Consider the following 7,233-nt stretch of genomic DNA (forward strand, 5'->3'; position numbering starts at 1 on the left):
TATGCGAAGGGGTAAAGCGGTAAAAGGCTTGACCCCAAAGGCGAGGGCTTTACCGCCAGGTTAGGGGGCTCCGAGACTGTGCCAACAGAGAGGGCAGAAAACGTGGTTCCCTGCTCCACCGAGTCCCAGTTCCCTTACCTGTGGTCCACACCCGTCCACTCCGCTCACTGGATGCCGATCAATGGGGACCCAGGAGCGCATGAAATGGGCGTTCCCAGCCGCAATGGTGACCCCTGATAGTACAACTGGGATGCCCCGCCCCCGACGCGCTCCCTGTGCGCCACCACGCGCTCCCGGTGCGCCCCGCCCCCACGCCCACTTCCAGGAGAGCCCCGCGGGCCTCGCTACTGCCGCCAGGTGAAGCACAAGGACAAGCAAATCCACCCCACAGAGACAATCCAAGCTTTTTATCAGCTCATCTGCCTGACTCAGGGATAAAACTATGACTACAGAAAGCAAAGATGAGCTGACCTAGGACGGCCATGATATTCTGTAGAACCAGACAAAATTGGTTACAAGGAAACTTCTGTTTTTCTTGGAAATGGTAAAGCTGGTTCTTTTGCTTATGCAATTAAAAACAATTAGCTTGTTACAAATGCCTGCCTAGGGCAACCCTTCAAGTTAACCCTTGCCACAGAATTCAACAACTTCACTGGTGGCTCAGATGGTAAAGCGTCTGCCTACAATGTGGGAGATCTGGGTCCAATCCCTGGGTCGGAAAATTCTCCTGGAGAAGGGACTGGCAACCCACTATTCTTGCTGCCACCCGCCTCCCCCACCCCACCTCTGCACACCCCCCTCCCAAAAAAAAAAAAAGCGGCTCAAATAAATATTTTAAATCTCAGGCGGAAAACTAGAAGATCTCTTGTCTGTCTGTCTGTATTTATGTATGTCTCAGTGTGAGTCTTCTGTTTTTTGATAATATTGCTCAAGTTCTGAGTTCTTATTTAACTGGTCTCAAGAAAAGGAAGTCCTTACAAATCAAACAGTTGGAAATACAAGAAAACATTGACCTAAATGAATTTCAGATTCATGTGAACTGGGAAATAGTCAATATTAAATATCTAGTATTTTTTCCCCTACTCTACTATAGACATGTTTAAGAGTCATGAACATTAAGCACAAAATTTTCACAGTGCCTAGGTTTATTATAAGTTAAAAATTGCTTATCTGTCACAAGCTTATCAACAAAGAAAGTACCACTAAAAACAACAACAAAAAACTCCTTAAAAAATGTAAATGTGATATGAGCTTTTAGATAAACTATTAACAATAATTATACTTTAAAATATCTGTCTATGATAGTCTCAATTGAAGGCAGAGGAGAAGGGGATGACAGAGGATAAGATGGTTGGATGGCATCACTGACTCAATGGACATGAGTTTGAGCAAGCCCCTGGAGTTGATGATGGACAGGGAAGCCTGGCATCCTGCAGTTCCTGGGGTCACAAAGAGTCAGACACAACTGAGCAGCTGAACTGAACTGAACTTACAATAGTGTCTCCAGATTTTGGTTTCTATTGTTGTGCTAAACTAAGTGACAACAGTGTATTGAATAGCTAGGTCACTTCCAAATAAATTAAGGTTGTGAAACATTCAGTACTTGAAAGGACCTCCCTCTTACACAGAAACGAAAGAGATTTTTGACTATCCATGAATAGTGTCTGGTGCCATCCTGACATGTTCAGTGTAAGAAAGCAATAATTTTTTTTTTTTTTGTATTATCACTGATACATACGTTCACCAGTCTATAGAATGCCAATAAAAAAGTCAGTTCTTGGTTGCTTAAGGGAAATGTATGACTTGTTATTAAAGAAGGTATGAGGAATGAAATCGCATTTTATGAAGGAAAACGAAGTAGTTCTGTCTTACATGTGGCAGTTTCAGGATGGGAGAAGCAAAGGAATGGATACAGAATGGGATAAGGAGGTTTTATGGAAAGTAGACCCCCAGAAAAGAGTTTTGTGCCTACTACACGTTTTCTTGAGATGTTGAACTGCCTTTGCTAATGGATTTTAAGTTTCTTTAACTTCTAAGTGATCTGTTCTAGGTTTACCTTTGAAATCTTTTGTTAACTTCGGCTAAGTGGAGAAGTGTTGTTTCATGGTGACTTATGTGATCCTCAGTTCAGTTCAGTCACTCAATTATGTCCGACTCTTTGCGACCCCATGAATCGCAGCACACCAGGCCTCCCTGTCCATCACCAACTCTTGGAGTTCATTCAAACTCACATCCATCGAGTCAGTGATGCCATCCAGCCATCTCATCCTCTGTCGTCCCCTTCTCCTCCTGCCCCCAATCCCTCCCAGCATCAGAGTCTTTTCTACTTTCTTCAATTTAAGTCTGAATTTGGCAATAAGGAGTTCATGATCTGAACCACAGTCAGCTCCCGGTCTTGTTTTTGCTGACTGTATAGAGCTTCTCCATCTTTGGCTGCAAAGAATATAATCAGTCTGATTTCGGTATTGACCATCTGGTAATGTCCATGTGTAGAGTCTTCTCTTGTGTTGTTGGAAGAGGGTGTTTGCTATCAGCAGTGCCTTCTCTTGGCAAAACTCTATTAGTCTTTGCCCTGCTTCATTCCACATTCCAAGGCCAAATTTGCCTGTTACTCCAGGTGTTTCTTGACTTCCTACTTTTGCATTCCAGTCCCCTAGAATGAAAAGGACATCTCTTTGGGGTGTTAGTTCTAAAAAGTCTTGTAGGTCTTCATACAGCTACCATTCAACTTCAGCTTCTTCAGCGTTACTGGTTGGGGCAGTTAGATGATATTGAATGGTGATATTGAATGGTTTGCCTCTGAAACGAACAGAGATCATTCTGTCGTTTTTGAGATTGCATCCAAGTACTGGATTTTGGACTCTTTTGTTGACCATGATGGCTACTCCATTTCTTCTAAGGGATTCCTGCCTGCAGTAGTAGATATAATGGTCACCTGAGTTAAATTCACCCATTCCAGTCCATTTTAGTTCACTGATTCCTAGAATGTTGACTTTCACTCTTGCCATCTCCTGTTTGACTACTTCCAATTTGCCTTGATTCATGGACCTGACATTCCAGGTTCCTATGCAATATTGCTCTTTACAGCATCGGACCTTGCTTCCATCACCAGTCACATCCACAGCTGGGTGTTGTTTTTGCTTTGGCTCCATCCCTTCATTCTTTCTGGAGTTATTTTTCCACTGATCTCCAGTAGTATATTGGGCACCTACTGACCTGAGAAGTTCCTCTTTCAGTATTCTGTCATTTTGCCTTTTCATACTGTTCATGGGGTTCTCAAGGCAAGAATACTGAAGTGGTTTGCCATTCCCTTCTCCAGTGGATCACATTCTGTCAGACCTCTCCACCATGACCCGCCCGTCTTGGGTGGCCCCACAGGACATGGCTTAGTTTCACTGAGTTACACAAGGCTGTGGTCCTAGTGTGATTAGATTGACTAGATTTCTGTGAGTATGGTTTCAGTGTGTCTGCCCTCTGATGCCCTCCTGACTGTTATAAACCCTTTTTATATCTATGAACAAGCCTGCCTAAATAATTGACTTCTAGCTAACTTTGGGATGCTTCAGAGGACCCCTGAGACCTCCCCAAGAGAGATATTAAACAACCTGAGTTAATTTGGCATGTTAAACTACATGGGAAGTGCTGTCAGAAAGAGTGATGAATCTTTCCAAGTTATATTATATGGTGGATGTTACTGTAAGGTATAGTTTGAGCCGAGGCAGAAAAGGAGAGAGATGGCATTTGTAGTTGGGCAGGGGCTGATAAGTCCCAGATAGATACAACCGGCCTGGAGCCTCACAGCAGGACCTAAAGTTCGGTTTTGTTTCCTCCGAAGTTAGATGATTCAGCAAGGGCCTTTGAGACTGTTGTTTTCTTTTCTAGGCCCAAAGACTCCTTCAGTTACTAATATAGGTATCCTAGAAATTATGTGACATCCATGAAAATCTGATATGTTCTGGTAAAATGCTGTCAGTTATAATTCTAGTTATCATATTTATGTGTTTTAAGTCACAGAAGTTACCAGAATACTTTGTCAATTTCTGTCTAATCAGGTTTGAAACATTGCATCTATGGTTTCACACTGATGCCTTTGCCAAAATACTGCTACTTCAAATTATCTGTGGAAAAGACTTTTCTAAGCTTACCTGTAAACAATGTTGTTTGTTTGTTACCTGGTAAGCTGGTACCAGACTGGAATTTAGTCTCCTTTCTAGGTTAAGAGAACAAACTTTCTTTAGAATGCAGCTTTCGATCACAGATGATGAATTTCTTTACCTTTCAGTGACTTATGTTTGTTTTTATCATCCGTTTTTTACTTCGGTAAAGAAAATAAACATTATTTAAGATTATGCTACATGTAGGATGGACCAAGCTTTCCCCATTTCTGCAAATTCCCTTAAGTCCTTAGATTCTTCTCATGGGACCAAGGTCTCGCTTCCCTCCAGAAGGACAGTCCAAGCTTTTGATCAGTTGATCTGCCCCTGATATCAGAGTCAAGTTGAGCACGAATTGGTCTATAATTTAGGCATAAACTATGACTACATCAAGGAAAGATGACTTTTTGATGCAGGATGGCCATGATATTCCTTGGACTTCAGAGAAAATTGGTTAAAATAAAACTTTTTTTCTTTGGAAACTGCAAAGCCAGTTCTTTCAGCATACGCAATTGAAAACATCTAGGTTGTTAGGTCCGTTTTAATTCCAGTCCCAAAGAAAGGCAATGACAAAGCATGTTCAAACTGCCACACAATTGGACTCATCTCACACGCTAGTAAAGTAATGATCAAAATTCTCCAAGCCAGGCTTCAGCAATACATCAACCGTGAACTTCCAAATGTTCAAGATGGATTTAGAAAAGGCAGAGGAACCAGAGACCAAATTGCCAACATCCACTGGATCATTGAAAAAGCAAGAGAGTTACATAAAAACATTTATTTCTGCTTTATTAACTATGCCAAAGCCTTTGACTGCATGTATCCCAATAATCTGGTGAAAATTCTGAAAAAGATGGGAATACCAGACCACCTGACCTGCCTCTTAAGAAATCTGTATGCAGGTCAGCAAGAAACAGTTAGAACTGGACATGGAACAACAGATTGCTTCCAAATAGAAAAAGGAATATGTCAAGGCTGTATATTGCCACCCTGCTTATTTAACTTACATGCAGAGTACATCGTGAGAAACACTGGGCTGGATGAAGCACAAGCTGGAATCAAGATTGCTGGGAGAAATATCAATCACCTCAGATATGCAGATGACACCTCCCTTATGGCAGAAAGTGAAGAAGAAATAAAAAGCCTTTTGATGAAAGTGAAAGAGGAGAGTGAAAAAGTTGGTTTAAAGCTCAACATTCAGAAAACAAAGATCATGGCATCCAGTCCCATCACTTAATAGGAAATAGATGGGGAAACAGTGGAAACAGTGTCAGACTTTATTGGGGGGGGGCTCCAAAATCACTGCAGATAGTGACTGCAGCCATGAAATTAAAAGACTCTTACTCCTTGGAAGAAAAGTTATGACCAACCTAGACAGCATATTGAAAAGCAGAGACATTACTTTGCCAACAAAGGTGTGTCTAGTCAAGGCTATGGTTTTTCCAGTGGTCATGTATGGATGTGAGAGTTGGACTGTGAAGAAAGCTGAGCGCTGAAGAATTGATGCTTTTGAACTGTGGTGTTGGAGAAGACTCTTGAGAGTCCCTTGGACGTGAGTCTGAGTGAACTCCAGGAGTTGGTGATGGACAGGGAGGCCTGGCGTGCTGCAGTTCATTGGGTCGCAAAGAATCGGACACGACTGAGTGACTGAACTGAACTGAATTGAGGACTAAAAATATTGATATAATACTCATAAATCATGTTGGTATGTGTGGTTGTCACATAGGATTCACAGGAGACTTAAATTCACAGTTGTCAATGTAAAGGATTAATTCTACTTAGCTTCTTCATGAATCTATATCATGAATGAAGAGCTTTTCTCAGCATATTTCACTGAGGGAATGAGAAGGATGATAGGCATAATACTACGCTTCAACTCATGTATTTCTAAGCATTGCTCACAATACAGATCTAATTTTCAACATAAGGGTTTTTTCAGTGTCCTTGAACAGCATTTGTTTTTCTGTTCAGTTCAGTTCAGTTCAGTCACTCAGTCGTGTCTGACTCTGCAACCTCAGTGAACCGCAGTACACCAGGCCTCCCTATCCATCACCATCTCCCAGAGTTTATCCAAACTCGTGTCCGTTGAGTCAGTGATGCCATCTAACCATCTCATCCTCTGTCATCACCTTCTCCTCCTGACTTCAATCTTTCCCAACACCAGGGTCTTTTCAAATGAGTCAGCTCTTTGCATCAGGTGGCCAAAATATTGGAGTTTCAGCTTCAACATCAGTCCTTCCAATGAACACCCAGAACTTATTTCCTTTAGTATGGACTGACTGGTTGGATTTCCTTGCAGTCCCAGGGACTCTCAAGGGTCTTCTCCAACACCACAGTTCAAAAGCATCCATTCTTCTGCGTTCAGCTTTCTTTATAGTGCACCTATATATTCTGTATACAGAAGAAAAAATTCATGAGTATAAAACTTTTCACATAAAACGAGTGTATGAATTGTTATCCTCCCGACCCAGGGATCAAACCCACATCACTTCCATCTCCTGCACTGGTAGGCAGATTATTTACCGACGGTGCTACCTAGGAATCGAGAACATTTCAAGAAACTCTGCCATCAGCTTCTCCTGTTCATGACCGAAGTAGGAGAAAGAACACTGGAAGAAGTACCGTAAGCGTATTATTTAGTCAAGGAACTGTTATGCTGGGTACTCCAGTTATTACTGGGGCAAGTCAGTTCCTCCAGTGATGAGCGGTATAACTGAAAAATTCTTACAAATCCATGGGATGTGATGTTTATGTGATAAATGTGTTCATGTTATGCTACTGCTTCAGGTATGCGTACTTCAGCCTGAAGGACTGCACTTAAAGGGATGCCTACTATTCCAGTTCAAGCAACAGATACTGAAGTGCAGATCATTGTCCTTTGTTGAAAATGATCAGCAGTTTGTCAACATATGTAACATGCCAGGGCAAGCCTTGGCATGCAACTCTAAAAACAGGTTAGGCCCTCTTTTTGCCAAGCTTTGCGATAAAATACAAAAAAAGAAAGAAAAATAGCAACGATTTTGTCAGGACTTCCTCACCTTTTCTTTCTGGATGGCAAGAAGCAGACACTGAGGCCAGA

Source organism: Budorcas taxicolor, chromosome 17 (assembly GCF_023091745.1).
Source record: "Budorcas taxicolor isolate Tak-1 chromosome 17, Takin1.1, whole genome shotgun sequence".
Classification (NCBI taxonomy): Eukaryota; Metazoa; Chordata; class Mammalia; order Artiodactyla; family Bovidae; genus Budorcas; species Budorcas taxicolor.